The sequence below is a fragment of the Acomys minous genome, assembly GCF_964271855.1.
Source record: "Acomys minous genome assembly, chromosome: 5".
NCBI classification, from domain to species: Eukaryota; Metazoa; Chordata; class Mammalia; order Rodentia; family Muridae; genus Acomys; species Acomys minous.
In genome coordinates this window covers 56,616,767-56,636,294 of record NC_140494.1, presented here as the reverse complement: position 1 = coordinate 56,636,294, position 19,528 = coordinate 56,616,767, and the positions used below count along the sequence as shown (strand labels likewise).

Here is a 19,528-nt window from a genome sequence, read left to right as displayed (position 1 = left end):
TCATTACTCTTTAATGGATAATACGACACACCTAAAGAGAACAGACTACAAAGCAGGAAATCCTGGATGCGGTTGTCACAGAGCAGCCCACGTGGAAAACAACCAACTATTAGTGAAATGCTAAACTGAGCTTTGTGTGGTACCATATGACTTTAATCCCAGTATTTGGGAGGCAGAGACAGGTGGGTTTCTATGAGTTTGAGGCCTGTACATTGTGTACATAGTGAGACCTAGACAAAAAAAAAAACAACAACCATGCTTTGGTTTGAAAATGGCAGGTTGAACATGCATTTGCTTTGCAATAATCCCACAAACTCTGGAAGGACCAAACAGTGCTATGGTTAGAATGTGGCACCACCAAAAGTTCACATGTTAGAAACTCAGTTCTCAAGGTCATGTTAATGGTATTTGAGGATGAGGCCCCGGAAAGTAGTTAACATTAGATAATGACATTAGTGGTTTTCCTATAAGGGCCACTAATTCACAATAAGCTGAAGAGGAGCTACAGAGCTGGGTCCCACAGCTCTGTATGCAGTACAAGAAATCGAGGTCTTACCTATAAACCAAACCAGTTGACTGGTCATCTGCTTAGCCACTGGGCAAGAATGGAGGTCTGCTTTCCAAAAACAGATATAAGCCGTGAAGAGAAAACAGCAAAGCCTCCTGATGCGAGTCGGTATCCATGTAAGTAAGACCTGCAGCAGCATTGGTGCCTTCCTAAAGGAAACGCTATAAAGCAAAGCTGTATTGACGTGCTCATCCAGAATTCTCTCAAGGCGATGGGCTTTTGGGGTACCCACAAACAGCAGAGGAAAGCCTCTCTCATCACCCCGGATTTTGCTGTTAACTATAAAAGAACAGCATCAGTCGTGGGACAAAACAGGAAGAGCTCCTCATTTAAGCACAGTGGTCAATCAAATGGGAAAGTGGGAGCAGGGTTAAGTTGTAGCAACTAAGACTCACTCAGCCACAAAGAACAGAAAATACCAATAAAATGGATTTGAGCAAGTAGGGCATTTGTTTTCTCATAGGAAGAAATATCTGGAGACGGGAGTGGAGAGTTCTTACATGGGGCAGCTCAGCCAAGACTTGGGCTTTCTTCTTTCTGTTCCACCATCCTCACCATGTTAGTGCTGCATTTTCTCAGATTTCAAATGGCAGAAGAATTACACAAGGATAGTGGTGTATACATATATACCATGTGTACATATTATAATACATGTAATACATATTCATATGGGCATGAAACTATTATGACTGACTTAGGCTGCTCATCCTCTTCCTGACTGACGTATTGGACCAGGTCCTTCTCTGTTGTGAGGGAACTCTCTTTTGATTATAATAGCATCCCTGGCTTCTGCCCACCAGATACCAGTGGCAATCTACCTTGTAACTACCCCACCTGTCTCTAGACTTATCACATGTCCCCGCGGCGGTGGGGGCAGGGAGGTTAGAGGTAAAATAGCTGCTCTCCGAGAAGCACCACTCATCACTAACTCTCAGTTCCAAGATGTTGCATCATTCTGGAGGGGGAACCCTTGGCCAGCCTGAAATGAGCCATGGGAGGCAATGGTCAAGAACAAGTGTGCTAGAGAACAGAACTAGAAGCGGAGGACCCAGTACGGACGGAAAAGGGTCCAACAGCTTCCTTTGCCACAGTGTGATTTGGTACATATGTGGACCAGCCATCTCTCTGATGGCTTCTCGTTCTGCCTCCTCTCGAATGAATAGGTGGCTTTCTGTCTTGCTTTGGTTCAGGTTTTATGAGGTTTTTTTTTCCAGTTATTCTATTTCCTCTTCTCCATTGTGTATCAGATGTTATCCTGGCTAGTTCTATGTCAACTTGACACAAGCTAGAGTTATATGAGAGTAGGGAAACTCAATTGAGACAAATGTCTCTATAAGATCCAGCTGTAAGGTATTTTCTTAATTTGTTAACAACTGGGGAAGTCCTCGCCCATGGTGGGTGGAGCCATTTCTGGGTTAGTGGTCTTGGGTTCTATAAGGTAGCAGGCTGAGCAAGCCTTGGTGAGCAAGCCAGTAAGCAGCATCGCTCCATGGCCTCTGCATCAGCTCCTGCCTCCAGGTTCCTGCCCTGTTTGAGTTCCTGTCCTGACTTCCTTCAGTGATGGACTATGATATGGAAACATAAACCAAGTAAGCCCTTTCCCCTCGCCAACTTGCTTTGGTCAGAGTGTTGCACATAGCAATTGTAACCTTAACTAAGACAGAAGCATTTTGCCTTAGCCATAGATGATCCTCCCTAACCCCTTGCAGAGAAGCTGGCCCCAGCCCTTAGAGATTGTAGACTTTAAACTTGGTACAGTCACTGAATGACACCGTGTGTTGTCTCCTGCTGATGGGGTGCAGGAGTTTAGTGTGTGACAGAGAGCTGCTATAGGAGAATATTTGCATTCGTGGATGAAGGAAACACATACAGCTGGCTTCAGCCCTTCCTCCTCTTTACAAAAGATGCATTCCTGGAGTTACAGCCATCTTTCCAACACGGGGTAACAGGCTCACATGCTTGGGGATGATGTTGTTGGGAGACAGAATGTAGGCTTTTCGATAATGTTATTAGCCATCGTATCAGTTCAGGATCACCTGTTTCTGTACTTGCTGGTATTTAAGAAAATTGTTGCCGGGCGTGGCGGCGCACGCCTTTAATCCCAGCACTTGGGAGGCAGAGGCTGGTGGATCGCTGTGAGTTCGAGGCCAGCCGGTCTACAAAGTGAGTCCAGGACAGCCAAGGCTACACAGAGAGACCCTGTCTCAAAAACCAAAAAAAAAAAAAAAAAGAAAGAAAAAAAGAAAATTGTTTATATTTGGTTAGGGCATCATTTTAAGGTCAATTGGTACCCAGTTAATAATGGAAGGAAGGAAGGAAGGATTGCAGCTGATTCTTACTAGCCCTGCTTGATGGAGTAGGATAGATGGTACTGACATCTGTCATTAGAATCTGCCTATGGTAATAGTTGGCCCCACCTCCCTGAGCATTTGTTCCTTTAATCCTGAGGTTGTGTTCTTCCTCTTAAAGACAGAATGGTAGGCTAAGACATTCTGGGTTTACTCTATAGAGGAGGGCTGATATAGTTACATGCATCAATCATGTTATTGGCTTTTAAAATTCTGAATGTGTTTTTGAAACATTATCTTAAAAGCCATATAGCTGGCGGCGGCGGCGGTGCACACCTTTGATTCCAGCACTAGGGAGGCAGAGTCAGGTGGATTTCTGTGAGTTTGAGGCCAACTTTGTCTACAGCCAGGGATACACAAAGAAACCCTGCCTTGGAAAACAAAACAAAATGCATAGTCGTATAGCCTTTGGCTATGCAAAAGAAAAAAAAACAACAACAAAACAACAACAACAACAACAACAACAACAACAAAACCCAACAACTTGTCGTGGAGCTGGGGAAAAAAAAAGTCAGTGTCCAAAGGTAGGATTTGTCTGAAGAGAGAGGTCAGGAGGTTGGACAATGAAAAGCTTGGAGGCTCCCTGGACTCTGCCTCTGCTTCACCCCAATGATGAAGTAGAGGTGGTGGGCTGGAAAACAGAGGAGTAGTAAGAGGCAGTGCACTCCCTTCTGGAGCAAGCTGGATGGCAAGCCTCACAGACATGGCCTCACCTCCCAGCAACATGGAGCCATCCACGGTACAGGGGGATTGCGTTTGAACACGTGGAGGCAGAGGCTGAAGCCACGTGTTTCCTTTATAATTTCTCATCTTAATTTTTGGAGACAGCGTATCTCCCTGAGTCTACTGTTCACTAATTAGCTAGACTGGCTAGCCAGCGAACGCCAGGAAGCTCCCTGCCCTGGGATTACAAGTGTGAACTGCCACACCTGGTTTTCTACTTGGGCGACGGGGATCTGAACTCAGGTCCTGATGCTTGTGCAACAGCGCTTTGCCCACTAAGTCATTTCTGCAGCTCCTAAAGAGGGGGTCCCTTACCAGAACACAGCATAAACGGCTCTACACAAGTGGATGAACAGGCAGAGTTCATGACAGAGCCTTAACAACACACAGTGGACATCAACAGAGCGGCTAATGACTGCTGGAAAATGCCAAGTAGGACAAAGGTCAAGCAAGTACTAAATGCCTATTCACTCGAGTGCTTCAACTCCTGTGAATCCCCAAGACAGGCTGCCTGCCCAAGAAAAGTGAGAGGAAAAGGAGGAATTAAGTCTGACTTTGCAGAGTTCAAATGTAAAATGATCCAGTTCGCTTGGAATTGACAGTGATTAAGGCTTCTGCCTACTGGTGAAACGTGGTCTTTTAGTTACGGAAAATAAAGGAAGTAAATCCTTTTTACTTCCAAGAACATGGCTCAAGAAAATTGAACCTGCTACAATAAGACAGTGAGGCATAAGTATATTATTTAAAGTAATTAAAGATAAACAAGCAAAGAACTAAAAATGATAATACATCAAATAAAAGGAAGACGAGGTGGAAAGGAGAGAACGGCTGAATAAGTTAATTAAATCCTCATCTTTCATTTCTGGGAAACAATGGGCTAAATATAAGTTTGATACATTCAGGAATCTCCTATGCTTATTATTTAGTATTTTGAAAGTCGCCAGCATAAGAATTAAAAGCAGAAGCAGTTAAGGCATTTCTTAGGCAAGTGGCCTTCTTTCCATCGTATTTTCCGTACTTTGGGCTGCTTCTCTTACGTTATTCCTGTGTTACTTTTAGATAAGCAAGACTGGGGGAAAAAATACCATTCTGGGTGTGTCTGCTGGGCTATAAGCTGAAGTGGTAAATGCTAATAGAATACATGTGTTGAAGATGAAAGTTGCACTGAATGAGCATTCTGAAAACACTGAGCAGTAGAATGTGGCCAAGCAGACCCCTGTAAGAGTCCCCAGACCCAAACAATAAGAAATAGACTTCATGGGGGCAAGAAATATGCAACACTAATGCAGGGAGGTTTTTCAAATCAGTTAGATAGAGAGACTGCCCGCAAGGCAGTCCATAGCAGTTGGAGACTTGGTTTGATAAATGTGAAATTTTAGTATTCCTCCCCTTAGTACACGTGTGCGGGTGTGCATTTGTGTGATTGTCTGATGAGGGTGGGTGCACATGTGTGGGGTGTATGTTTGTGTGTGCGTGCATGTGTGTATGTGTGTGTAGGTCTAATGTTAAAGCCAGGAGTTTATTCTATTGCTTTCCACCTTGTTCACCGAGGAAGGAGCTCTCAATTGAACTCACAGCAAACTTTAGGGATCCCCTGTGTCTTTCACCTCAGTACTGGAATTATAGGTGAATCACCACACCCTCCCAGCACCTGTGAGGGATTTTAACTCTGAGCCTCATGCTTGCATGGCAAATACTTAAACTCCTGAAACCATGTCTCCAGCCTTTGAGGTTTTGTTGTTGTGGTTGTTGTTGTTGTTGTTGTTGTTTTGTTTTGTTTTGTTTTGTACTGTGTAACAGGAATGGTTCTTTCAAAAAAAATTTCTACTTTTTTTTTTTTATGTGGATGGGTGTTTCGCCGGCATGTGTATCTGTGTGCCACGAGCATGCTGTGACAGTAGGGCCAGAAGAAGGTTATGGGTCCCCTGGGATAGTAGTAGCAGTTGGTTGTGAGCTACCATGTGGGAGTTGGGAGTTGAAACCGGGTCCTCTGGAAGAGCAGTGAGTATTCTTAACCACTGTGCTATCTCTCCACATGTACGCATTCTCTCTCTCTCTCTCTCTCACTTATCTTGAGCTCTAATCTACAAATCATCTTTTCCTCACTTAGCTCTTGGGTCTTGGACCACAGGTAGCTCATTGGAAGTTAACAGTCTGTTACACACCCCCAGCTGCTCCTTGGCAGAGGGCTGACAGAGGCAGGAACTTGTGAGTGAGCTTCTGAAGTCATTTGGCTCCTGTTTCAATAGAAGATTTCCAGAACAAAGGACTTGTCTTTATAGAGGTCAAGGAAACAGCCCAGCAAATGTCTACAGTGTTGTCAAACTCAGGGCACTGAGATCCACTTCCAATTCTTTCTCCCTCTCTTTCTCTTTCTGCTCTGGGTGACCTTTGTATCAAAAATCTGGGCAACAACCTTCATTATCTTCTCAGGTTGATGGCACCAAAATGAATAGCAGTCCACTCCGGGAAGTGACATGAATGGCGTGCCCCAATTAGTGCTTCATTCTGTCTGCACGAAGTAACATTCTCGACATCTTACCAAGCTCATTCTCTGAAAGTCTGGAGAGGTGAGTGAGGGTTATATACATATTATGGGTGCCGGATCAGTTCCAGTTGGTTTAGGGATGGTAGAGGCAATTAGTGGGGTTAGTTAAACATTTCAGCCTGACATTCCTAAGAGTATTTGCAGAACTCTTAAAATGGTCAGAATGAACTGGTGATTTATTTTCTAAAATTGATTTCAACTGGTGGCACCAAAAATGTGATCCCGCTGCTCCACACTATATTATGGTCCCACCAAAGAGAAAGTCTCTTCATGTGGCCACAGGGAGGTGAATAGGAACTCCTGACCTCTCGCAGTGCAATTTTGCTTTTCCAATAACAGCCCTCTGGAAGCTTTGGGGGTATATCACTTTTGCTAGAATGCAACACCTGAAAAACTGGCCTTTGCTTCCTGGCCATTCATCTGGCCACCTAGGCGGGGGCTTATTCACAGGTGACAATGCGGACAGAGGCTTAATGGAAATCAAACTCCACACACCTATTTTATGCCTCCAACGGGGTGCTTTGGTTGAAATTCAACCCGAGGATTTCTGATGTCTCGACGGGTAGAGTTGGGAAACATGTCATTTAAAAGCTGCCAGCAGTCAATGGAGACGTCAGAACTCCTCTCTGAAGAAGACGGTTCTTTTGTTCTGGGTGAGCCACCTGAATGGGCTGCTTAGTCCCTAAAGCAAACACACATAACTGTCTTCTGTCACCTTGCATTCGTTCCCCGAAAACCCTGGCACTAAGGGGAAAAGCTTTTGACAGGAGAGAAAATTTCCGTTTAATTGTAATGGATTTTTGTCTGCACCCGAGGCACTTGCTTTCTTGAGCAAAATATATCAATTGGATAATGAAAACAAGATTAAATGGTTAATAAACAACAATTGTCACACACACACACACACACACACACACACACACACACACACACACACACAGAGAGAGAGAGAGAGAGAGAGAGAGAGAGAGAGAGAGAGAGAGAGAGAGAGAATGTTCACACAAGATGTAATTTAATGGACGGTGGTCTGGTTTTATTTTTTCTTAGCAATATTCAGCCATTTGGAAGCTTGTGGTTATCTTGAACTCAAAATGCATTTTAAAATGAATATAAGGACAGTTGTCTTTGGGGGAAATAGTGTCCAGATATGCTAGTGTTTTGGAAAACGGGAAGAGTGCAAGGGCAATCTTCTTACCTTTGCTTTGTATGTACACAGGAAGCAGAACATTCACGCACATTAACAACTTACTTTTGATCTAGACTATAACTCAAACTAGAAACAAAAGTTATTACAATAGGAAAAGAAGAAAAAGAGTGTGGGGTTGAGGAGACGAGACCTTGGTTAGGAGAACTTCCTGTGAAAACATGAGGGCCAGAGTTCAAATCTCCACAACTCAAGGGGGGAAAAAAGCTGTGAATGGTTGCTTGAGTGTGCTTGGGACGCCAGGAGGAGGAACAGACACAGGAGGCTCAGAGAGAGACCCTGCATCTCAATGGAGTAACACAGAGTCTGAGAAAGCCAGGCACCAACCTCTGGCCTCCATGTGTGTTTGTGCACATCTACACAGACAAGTGCATGTGTACCACATGGATGCAGGAAAGTAATAAGAGTGTAGTCATGCTAAAGTTAAGTTAAAATGTTCCTCACAGGTCCCTGTGTGTGACCACATGATACCCAGCTGGTGGCACTATTTTGGGAGATTATAGAACCTTTGAGATGTCATGCCTGGTTTGTGGGAATAGGTCATTAGAGGGCCTTTAAAGATTTTTGGGTCTAACCTGCTTTCTAAGCTTCCGGAGAGGAAGATGCCATGGGGCCCACCTACTGCTACAGAGTTGCTCCAGGCAGCACCTTTCTCTCACCGTGAGATACCAAATCTCTGAAACCACGAGCTAAGATAAAATTTCCCTCCCTTGAGTTGGTTCTGTTTGACATTTTGTCACAGTGCTTTGAAACCAGAATTGATACTGAAATTCGGTACCATGGAAGTAGAGTCATTGCTGTGGTAAACATGAACATGTAAGCCAGAGAGCTTTGGAGCTGGTTTGTGGGAGAACTGTAGGCCTTAAGATGCTATAAACAGAGCGTTTGGTGCACTTTTTGGCTAGTGTACAGTGAACCAGGTGTCATTGCTACGTTTTCACACATATGCCATTGTGCTTTGTTCTTACCTGCTCCTCCCTGTAGTCCCCCCTTTTCTTTCCTCTGCCCCTCTAGCTGGACACCTCTCTTACCTCAAGTGTTTTCCTCTTCCCATCCCTTTAGACCTCTTTTTTCCAGTCCCCCTTCTTTACTGTTCTGTGTGTGTATGTGTGTGTGTGTGTGTGTATGTGTATGTAACATGAACCTGTGTATGCGAATTCTATGTATGAGAGAAAGCGTACCATGTAGATCTCTGGCATTTTTCTTTAAAATGTTATACTTTTATTATTTGTTACAGCTGAATCGAATTCCGCTGTGCATTCGTCCCACATTTTCTTCATCTCTTGATGGACATCTGGGCTGGCTCTGTGTCTTGACTGCTGTGAGCAGTGCAGTGATAATCATGAGTGTGCAAGTACTTTAGGGTGTGTTCCGGGAGTGGTATCGCTGAGTCTGTTCTGTTTTTATGAAGGAACCGCCTCGCTGAGAGTCTCGTAGTGGCTGGACCAGCTTGCACCCCTGTTAACTGTGTTTCTCTGTGTTTACATCTTTGCTGCTCTGTGCTTGTTTGTTTTCTTCGGTGATAGTCATTCTGACTGGGGTGAGATGGAATCTTAAAGTCATTTTTGTTTGTCTTACTTTCCTTTCCTCATTTTGTCTGTCCAAAGCGTTATTTGGCTCATCTATTGATTGTGTGATTTGAAGTTATTTATAGATTTGAGATACTAGTCCTCTGTTGACTGTAATAGCTAGCAAAGATCGTCTCCTATAGTTTAGGCTGTCTCTTCACTCTGTAAAGAGAGACCCATGGGCATTCTTCTGGAAATTCAGAAGACCAGAATGTCAATAGAAATGCAAACAAAAATTGCTCATGAGGTCTCCTAATGAATGGGTGCTTTATTGGGAATTGGAGTAGAGGCCATGCATGTTACATCCAGGTAAAGGATCTTGTTATAGTCAACCCATGCCCTGACGTTTTGAGTGTCCCTGAATACAAGAGTAATGGGTAATTTATTTGGCTGAGAAAATTGCACAATAGTATTTCATATAGGCTATGGCATGGTTGTTACTTGCTCTTCTTAGTCAGATTTACAATGATGGCACAGAGCAAGATTTGGAGCACATAAATTTATGAAAAAAATGTACAGTTTATTTTTTGAGGAAAGAAATATGAACTTGTTTAAGATTGTGAACAAAGCAAGTGCACCCAAAGAAGCCATAATTCATTCACTTTACACCCTAATCATAATCCCCTCTCTCCTCTCCTCCTAGTACCACCCTCCCCCATCTTCCCCAAATACCCTAACCCTACTTCTCAGAAAGGGGGAGCCCTTCCACCTACCCATCCCAGCATGTCAAGTCACATCAGGGCTGAATGTGTCCTTTTTCTCTGTGGCCTGCCAAGGTAGCCCTGCCAGGAGGAAGTGATCAAAAAGCATGCAAGAAAGCATGCATGTTAGAGACAGCCCCTGCTCCCCTTACTAGGTGACCCACAAGAAGACCAAGCTGCCCATCGGATACATAAATGTAGGGGGCCTTGGTCCAGTCCACATGGGATCCTTGACTGGTGTTTCAGTCTCTGCAAGGCCCCCTGGGCCCAGATTAGTTGGCTCTGTTGGTCTTCTTATGGAACTCCTGTTCCTTCCGGGTTCTTCTATCCTTCCCACTCTTCCACTGTGCTCCACCTAATGTGTTGCTGTGTCTCAGCATCTGTTTTGATCCATTGCTGGGTGGGCCTTCTCAGAGATCAGCTATGTTAGGCTCCCACTTGCAAGCATAGTGGAATGTCATTCATAGTGTCAGGGGTTGGCTCTTTTGCATGGTGTGGACAGGCATTAGTTAGACATCCCTCAATCTCTGCTCTTTCTTTATCCATGCACATCTTGTAGGCAAGGTAAATTGTGGGTGGCCTCCCTCTTCTAGGAGTCCTGTCTGGTTAGAGAGTGGCCTCTCCAGTCTCCATGTCCACCGCCAGTAGGGGGGTCTCAGCTAGAGTCACCCCCCACTCACACTCCCAGGAGCCTACCCTGTTGTAGGTCTCCATCCTGTCTCAGAGATGCCCCAGGACATGGTTTCTCTTCTCTCTGCAAACCCTCTGTCCTCTCCCTCCTGTCCCCCCACTTCCCACATCAGGTCTCTACCCTCATTTCCCCCAGTGCTCCTTCTCCTATCCTCTTCCCTCTCTTTAGGCACTTCCTCTGTCTGTTCTATTTTCTCTTCTCAATGAGATTCATGCATCCTCCCTTGGGTCCTCCTTGTTACTTAGCTTGTTTGGGTCTGTGAATTATAGTATGGCTATCCTATACCATATGGCTAATATTTGCTTCTAAGTGAGTACATACCATGTGTGTCTTTCTGAGTCTGGATTACCTCACTCAGGATGATCTTTTCCAGTTCCTGAAATGATTTTATGATTTCCTTGTTTTTAATAGCTGAGTAGTATTCCATTGTGTAAATGTACCACTGTTTCTTTTTTTCTTTTCTTTTCTTTTCTTTTCTTTTTTTTTTTTTGTACCACTGATCTTTATCCATTCTATCTATAATTGAGGGACATCTAGATTGTTTCCAGTTTCTGGCTATTACAAATAAAGCTGCTATGAACATAGTTGAGCAAATATACAAACTTGTATGATGGGGCATCTTTTGGATATATGCCTAGAAGTGGTATAGCTGGGTCCTGAGGTACAGCCATTCTCAAATTTTTGAGAAACTTCCAGATTGATTTCCAGAGTGGTTGTACAAGTTTGCTCTCCCATCAATGGAGGAGTGTTACTCTTTCTCCACATCCTCGTCAGCATGTGCTGTAACTTGAGTTTTTGGTCTTAGCCATTCTGACAGGTGTAAGACAGAATCTCAGAGTCCTTTTGATTCACATTTCTCTGATGGCTAGTGACATTGAGCATTTCTTTATGTGCTTCTTGGCCATTCATGATTCCTCTGTTGAGAATTCTGTTTATCTCTGTACTCTATTTTTAAAAATTTATTTATTTGTTATGTATACAGTGTTCTGCCTGTACGTGTACCTCCACACCAGACTAGGACACCAGATCTCATTATAGATGGTTGTGAGCCACCATGTGGTTGCTGGGAATTGAACTCGGGACCTTTGGAAGAGCATCCAGTGCTCTTAATCTCTGAGCCATCTCTCCAGCCCTGTACTCTATTTTTAAATTGGATTATTTGGTTTGTTGGTGTTTAACTTTTTGAGTTCTTAATATATTTTGGGTATTAACCCTTTGCCAGATGTAGGGTTGGTGAAGATCTTTTCCCAGTCTGTGGGTTGCCATTTTGTTCTGATGACAGTGCTCAGTTTCAAGAGGTCCCATTTATTAATTATTGATCTTAGAATCTGAAGTGTTGTTCTGTCCAGGAAGTTTTCTCCTGTATGAATGAGTTTAAGGCACATGCATTTAATGCCAGCACTTGGGAGGCAGAAGCAGGCAAATCTCTGTGAGTTTGAGGCCAGGCTGGCCTACAAAGTGTGTCCAGTACAGGCAAAGCTACACAGAGAAACTCTGTTTGAAAAAGATAAACAAAACAAAAGAATTGTGTTGGAATTTTGATGGGGATTACATTGAATCTGTAGATTGCTTTTGGTAAGATGGGCATTTTTACTATGTTAATCCTACCAATCCGTGAGCATGGGAGATCTTTCCATCTTCTGATATCTTCTTCAATTTCTTTCTTTAGAGACTTGAAGATACCATACCAACTTTCAATTGCTTGGTTAGAGTTACACCAAGATACTTTATATTATTCATAGCTATTGTGAAGGGTGTGGTTACTCTAATTTCTTTCTCAGCCCATCTGTTGATTGTATACAGGATGGCTACTGGTTTTTTAAGTTAATTTCATATCTAGCCACTTTGCTGAAGGTATTTATCAGCTGTAGGAGTTCCCTGGTAGAATTTTAAGGATCACTAATATATATTATCATAGCATCTGCAAATAGTGATACTTTGACTTCTTCCTTTCCAGTTTGTATCCTCTTGATCTCTCTTAGTTGTCTTACTGCTCTAGCTAGGACTTTAAGCACTATATTGAAGAAATATGGAGAGATTACCCAGCCTTGTCTTATCCCTGATTTCAGTGGAATTGCTTTAAGTTTCTCTCCATTTAATTTGATGTTGGCTATTGGATTGCTGTATACTGCCTTGATTGTGTTTAGCTATGTATCTTGTATCCCTGATCTCTCCAAAACCATAAACATGAAAGGGTATTGGATTTTATTAAGAGATTTTTCAGCAATTAGTGAGATGATCATGTGGGTTTTTTCCTTTCAGTTTGTTTATATAGTCGATTATGTTGTTGGAATTTTACATGTTGAACCATGCCTGCATCCTTGGTATGAAGCCTATCTGATCATGGTGAGTGATATTTTTTATATCTTCCTGGATTCAGTTTGCAAGTATTTTAGCATCAATGTTCATAATGGATATTGATCTGAAATCTCTTTCTTTGTTAAGTGTTTGTGTAGTTTACGTATCAGAGTAACTGTGGCCTCATAGGATTAGTTTGGCAATGTTCCTTCTGTTTCTATTTTGTGGAATAGTTTGAGGAGTACTGATATTAGCTTTTCTTTGAAAGTCTGGTAGAATTCTGCACAAAACAATCTGGCCATGGGCTTTTTTTTTTTTTTGGTTGTTGTTGTTGTTGGAAGACTTTTAATGACTTCTTCTATTTCCTTAGTGATTATATGTCTATTTAAATTGTTTGCCTGATCTTGATTTAACTTTGGTAAGTGGTATCTACCAAGAAAATCATACACTTCTTTTAAATTTTTCTAATTTTGTGGTATATAAGCTTTTGATGTATGACCTAATGATTCTGTGGATTCCGCAGTATCTGTTGCTATGTCCCTCTTTTCATTTCTAATTTTCTTAATTTGGATACCCTCCCTCTGCCTTTTAGTTAGTTTGGCTAAGGATTTGTCTATCTTGTTGATTTTCTCAAAGAAATAGCTCTTAGTTTTTTTGATTCTTTGTATTGTCCTCTTTGCTTCTACTTTATTGATTTCAGCCCTGAGTTTGATTATTTCCTGCTACTTACTCCTCTTGGATGTGTTTGCTTCTTTTTGTTCTAGAGCTTTCAAGTGTGCTTTAAAAAGAAAAAAACCCTTTGTTTCTTAAGATTTATTTATTTTTTATGTATATGAGTGCTCTATCTGAATGTGCACCTGCATGCCAGAAGTGGGCATCAGATCCCAGTATAGACAGTTGTAAGCCACCGTATGGTTGCTGGTCATTGAATTCAGGACCTTGGGAAGAGCAGACAGTACTCTTAACCACTGAGCCATCTCTCCAGTCCCTCAGCTGTGCTCTTAAATTACTTCTACGAGATCTCTCCAATTTCCTTATGAAGGCACCTAGTGCTATGATCTTTCCTCTTAGCACAGCTTACATTGTGTCCTATAAGTTTGGGTATGTTGTGCCTTCTTTTTCATTGAATTCTAGAAAGTCTTTAATTTCTTTATTTCCTCCCTGACCCAGTGGCCAATGAGTAGAGAGTTGTTCAGTTTCCATGACTTTGTAGGCACTCTATTGCTTCTGTTGTTGTTGAAGTCCAGCTTTAATCCACAGTGGCCTGAGAGAATATAAGGTGCTTTTTCAATTTTCTTGTTTCTGTTGAGGCTTATTTTGTGGCTGAGTGTGTGGTCAAGTTTGGAGAAGGTTCTGTGAGGTGCTGAAAGGAAGATGTATTCTTTTGTGTTTGGATGGAATGTTCTATAGATATTTGTTAGTTCCAATTGACTCATAATGTCAGTTAGTTTAGCTATTTCTCTCTTTAGTTTCTGACCATTGGTGAGAGAGCTGTGTTGAAATCTCCTACTATTAATGTGTGGGGTGTGATTTGTGATTTAAGCTTTAGTAATGTTTCTTTTAAGATTGTGGATGCCCTTGCATTTGGGGTATATATGGTCAAAATTGAGACATCATCTTGGTGGATTTTCCCTTTGATGAGTATCAAGTGCCCTTCCCTATCTCCTTTAATTAAATTTGGTTGAAGATCTATTTTATTAGATATTAGAATAGCTACTCCCACTTGCTTCTTGTGTCCATTTGCTTGGAAAACCTTTTTCTAGACCTTTATTCTGAAGTAATGTTTATCTTTGTTGCCGAGGTGTGTTCCTCAGTATGCAACAGAATGATGGGTCCTGTTTTGCAACTATTCTGTTAGCTTGTATCTTTTTATTGGTGAAGTGAGACCATTGATATTGAGAGATATTAATGACCAAAAAATTTTAATTCCTGTTATTTTGATGTTGGTGGTGTGTGTGTGCGTGCATGCTTTCCTTCTTTTTATTTTGCTGATGTGGAATTATTTATTTCTTGTGTCCTCTTGGATGTAGTTACTCTGATTGCAATGGCGTTTTCCATCTACTGTTTTATAGAGAGCTGGATTTGTGGATAGAAATTGTTTAAATTCTGTTTTGTCTTAGAATATTTTGTTTTCTCTATTTATGGTGATTTAGAGTTTCCCTGGGTTTAGTAGTCTGGACTGACAGCTGTGATCTCTTAGGGTTTGTAAGACATCTGTCCAGGTCCTTCTTAGAGTCTCTGGTGAGAAGTCAGGTGTAATTTTATAGGTCTTCTTTTATATGTTACTTAGTCTTTTTCTTTTGGAACTTTTTAATATTCTTTCTTTGTTCTGTAGATTTTGTATTTTGATTATTATGTGGCAGGAGGGTTTTCTTTTCTGGCCCGGTTTAATTGGTGTTTTGTATGCTTTTTTATGTTTATAGGCATTTCTTTCTTTAGGTTGGGGAAATTTTCTTCTATGATTTCATTGAAAATATTTTCTGGTCCTTGGAACTGGGACTCTTTGTCTTCTATTCCTATCATTTCTTAGGTTATGTATTTTCATAGTATCCCAGATTTCCTGGATGTTTTGTATAAGGAGTTTTTTTAGCTTTAACATTTTGATTGATGTGATATATCAGTTTAACATTTTGATTGATGTGATATATCAATCAGTTTTATCTATTGTATCTTCTATGCCTGAGATTCTTTCTTCCATCTCTTGGATTCTGTTGGAGATCCTTATGTCTGTTATTCCTGCTCTTTTCCCTAGCCCTAGGTTTTCCAGCTCTAGGATTCCTTCAGATTGTGCTTTTTATTTTTTATTTTTTAACATTTCTTCTAGTAGCATATTTAAGGTCTTTTTTTGTTCCTCAGTTATGTTGAGATATCCCGGGCTTGCTGTAGAATGATACTTGGGTTCTGGTGTTGACATATTGCCTAGGCTCTTATTACGTGTGTTTTTGCACTGGCCTTTAGTCATCTGGCGGGTGGTCCCTGGGGGCCTTCTGGCTTCTGGGATGCCTGCAAGTATAAAGTCCGGTGGATGGAGGGTGCAGGGGCCAGATGTAGCTCACCTCTGTGTAGTTTACTCTGTAGCCTGGAGGTCTCTGGGAGATATAGGTCTCTGTCTTCTCCAGGTGGCTGTCGACATCCCCCAGGGATGTAGACCCTGGACTAGGAATGGAGTACGCTGGGGATGGGGGTATCTCTGCCGCTAGGTTTGCCAGGAGGACAGGGCAGACTGTGAATTGTGGTCCGAGGGGGACTTACCTGGTGGTCTTACCCAGGTAGCCACCAAGCGCCTCCAGGGATCAAAGTGATGGTAGTCCTTGATGCCTGCTGGCCTCTGGGAATGCAAGTTAGGGGTGAGGTCCAGTAGATGGAGTGCACAGGGAGATGGGCATAGTTAATACTGCTGTGTTTGCTCAGTGGCCTGATGCAAGCAGGAGGCTGGTGCCTGGAGATCTCACCTCTCTTCTTCAGGTGGCTGCCACAGACCTTCAGGGATGGGGCACTGGATGCAGAATCAGAAGCCATAATTATTAAAAATACCAGTGCCATCAAAGAGTATGCACTTTGCAATGGGAGACTAGAAAACATTACATAATGGAAGAAACCCTTTCACTGAAGGTTCTGGAGGAGTTGGGGAGCAGGGGAGGTAAAAATTCAAATTATTTGAAAAACATTCATATAGAAGAGTGCCTGGAGGCAGAGATAGTGCCTAAAAAGAGATAATCTCTAAGATGTCTTGCTGGAAATGGGCTACAAGGAAATTCTTTCCTCGGGTTGGCCATGTAGCTTCTCAGAAGCTGGTCCAAGGAAGCCTGGCTGCTTCTTGAGCTGGACTCAGAACTTGGCATCACCCATATGGTGTTGTTTTTGCAGGCATACAGAAAGCAAGAGTGGCAGGGCCATGCAGGCTTGCACACAGGTTTCAGAAAAAGCTCGTGAGGCCAGGGCTATGTCACAGGGTTAGATTCCCCGCCCAGAGGCAATGAGAGGTGGAGGCATGGCGTGATAAGGAGTAGAGAGCCTAGGATTTAGGAGATGCCAGGAGTTCGGGATGTTGGCTAAGCGAAAATGCAAGCACTGAGGGAGTTGGCTCAAGAGGCACCATATGTGCTACAAATGGGAGGATCAAAGCTTCCCAAGATGGTTGGCATTCATAGCAGACTCCATGTGTCCTAGATGCTGGCATGATTTTAGAACTTAATATTGGCTCTACTGCGTGTTGGTCTTGTTTTGGCCCAATGGTTTCCCTTTGTCATCCTAACACCACTCTCCCACCTTCTTTTTTTTTGGAATATAGATATTTACTTAGTGTCATTACATTTTGGAATTATATAACTTGATTAAAAAAATTTTTTTAACAGAGGTTCACATGTAAGAGTTTAATCTTGAGCTTCAAAAGAGACCTTTGGAACAGGACTCTGAGCAGTGTTGGGACTTTTGGACTATGGGATGTCTGAAAACAGACCCAATTCATGTTACACTATGAGACAATCATGAGTTTTTGGGCACTAGGGACTGAATGCTATGGTTAGACTCATGTGTTTGTACACTTGACCTCCAGCTAATGATGCCCTTTTGGAAGGATCTAGAAATCTGGAGTTGAGGGGCCAAACTGGCAGAAGCAGTTATAACTGCTTCTACGTTTACTCCTGTCCCCGTACCTTCCTTCCCTGGATGCACTAAAATCCCCCTGAAACCGCAAAGCAAATCTTTTCTCTTTAAGTTATTTATGTTAGGTGTTTTATCACAGTGACCTGTAAAACAGCTAAGCCAGATAGCTAGTAGAATGTTCTCCACATCCCCACTCCCTCATCCTATTAACAGTTCCAATGCAAAGGGGATTTTGCAGATAAGGTTATAGAAAGGATTGTTCAACGGGAGGATTGTTCTGGATTACTAGGTGGGCCTGGCACAAGCACAGAATCCTTTTAAGTGAGAAGTGTGAAGGTCAGAAAGAGCCGTGTGGCATCGGGAGCCGAAGGGAGAGTGACACAGAGAACGAGCCACCAGGCAAGGACATAGATAGATGGCTTCTCACACTGGAAAGACAAGGAAGAAAGAACCAGAGACTTCACAAAGGATGTAGTCCCATCATCTTAATGGAGCTTGTGCTAATTTGTTACAGCAGCAATGGGGGACTAATATGTGGAGCCACAGTGCACAAGGTGCTATAGTGTTCAGGGTCCATTATGACAAGTTTGACACAAGAGGACTTATGGGATGTCAGTGTGGGCAACTTCATATTAGAGGACTGGATTAAAGGCAGTTCTAACTGGAAGCAGGTGTTTGAGACTGAGGCACCAAACACCTACTTTCAGGAACATTCATTTATGAATTAAATCAAGAAACATGTTTCTGAAAGGTCTGTTAGCGCTATTTACGGGCAATCACATGGGTTAGGGGCAGGGAACAGAGAGACAAGGGGGCCTTGTTTGCTTTTTCTATTTCAATTAGGGTGACAGCTTTGCTCCTGGAGTATTGACCATTCCTGGGGTGAAGAGTATAGTTTTTGTTATTGGTGTTTTAAATTATTATGGATTGACTTGTGTCTCCCTTACCTGTCCTGCAGGCCTAACCCCAATAGCATGGGATTTGGAGATGGGGCCTTTGGGAGGCAGCTGTGTGGAGATGAAGTCATGACCACGATGACCACGATGGCTGTTCCCTCTGCTGCCTTTGAAATGGTGAGAAATAAGTTTGTGTTATTTCATCCCTGCAGCCTATGGCATCCCTTGTCATTTGCATCTTTAGCCTTTCCCATTTATGGACTCGACTAACTAGGGGTTAGAAAATATCTGTAAAAACACTGTATCTCAACCGAACAGGTAAGGACTCCCTTCCAGCAGGCCATAAATGATAAAGAGTAACAATTTGCCTTAAATTAAATATGTTTTCTAGAGATGATTTAACTTCTATTGGAAGTTGCACATAGGTTATATGGAAAATGATGCCATTTTTATATAATAGACGTGGATGTTTCTGGCTGTTGGGATTCACAGAGGTCCTGGCACCAATTTTGGTGGATACTGAGGGATGGTTACATGTCATTATGGCAGCCTGAGGTGACTGAGATGGGTATTGACAGAAAACACAGAGAAGGATCAAGGCCTTGACCCTGATGGTAAACAGGGGAGTCGGAGTGGTCAAGGCCAAGCAGGAGACCCATGCATGGGTCCACAACCTGTCATTTCCTGTAGAGAACTGGATGGCTCTGTGCTGTGGACTGGATTTTGCCTTTCTCTGTAGGTGAGACAGGTGGTACTCTAAGGACGTCCCGAGATTTTTGGTCCCAACTTGGCACACATCTCCTTCCAGTTGCCTAAGTCAACATTAACCACCATGCTGTGTGCAGGATTATTTTTTTATCTAATTAAAATCTCGAAAAGGTTGACATCAGAGAGTGAAATTAAATGGGTAGGATGATCTGCATCATCTGTGCCCTTTCAGTATGACAGAGGAAGTCAGCCCTCACATCCAGAAGCGCTGACATCATGGCTGGCTTGAAGATGGAAAAGACCACATGCCAAGAACCTTAGGTGGCCTTGTGTTGCTGAGAGTGGTTCATACTAACTGACCCAAGAGGGACCGACAAGTCTCTACGGCTCTACAACCACAAGCCACGGAAGTCTGCCACCCCACTGGTATGTGCCCACAACCCGCCCACACTATGCCCACTATCTACTTTCAAAGACTGAAGGGCCTACAGGCAACCTTAGCTCCCTCAGCAGAAGGTGTAGCCACGGCACAGCAAACTCACAACCTGCAGCATTGTGACTGTTACATGGAAATTGTTTGAAGCCATTGCTCATAATGACCTATTACTCAGAATTAGAACCTAGTACTATAATCTGTGCTCTTCTGCTTCCTCCAACTTTGGGTTTACCG

The 19,528-nt window shown here is 42.7% G+C and overlaps 1 long non-coding RNA gene across 1 annotated transcript; it reads left to right on the top strand.

Annotated features, from left to right (window-relative positions):
* The first annotated feature begins 6,077 nt into the window (after positions 1-6,077).
* Positions 6,078-19,187, top strand: LOC311597779. The gene is made up of 4 exons (XR_014779351.1): positions 6,078-6,213; positions 12,627-12,697; positions 18,213-18,327; positions 19,091-19,187. It is a non-coding gene; the product is annotated as an uncharacterized lncRNA (long non-coding RNA).
* Positions 19,188-19,528: the final 341 nt, after the last annotated feature.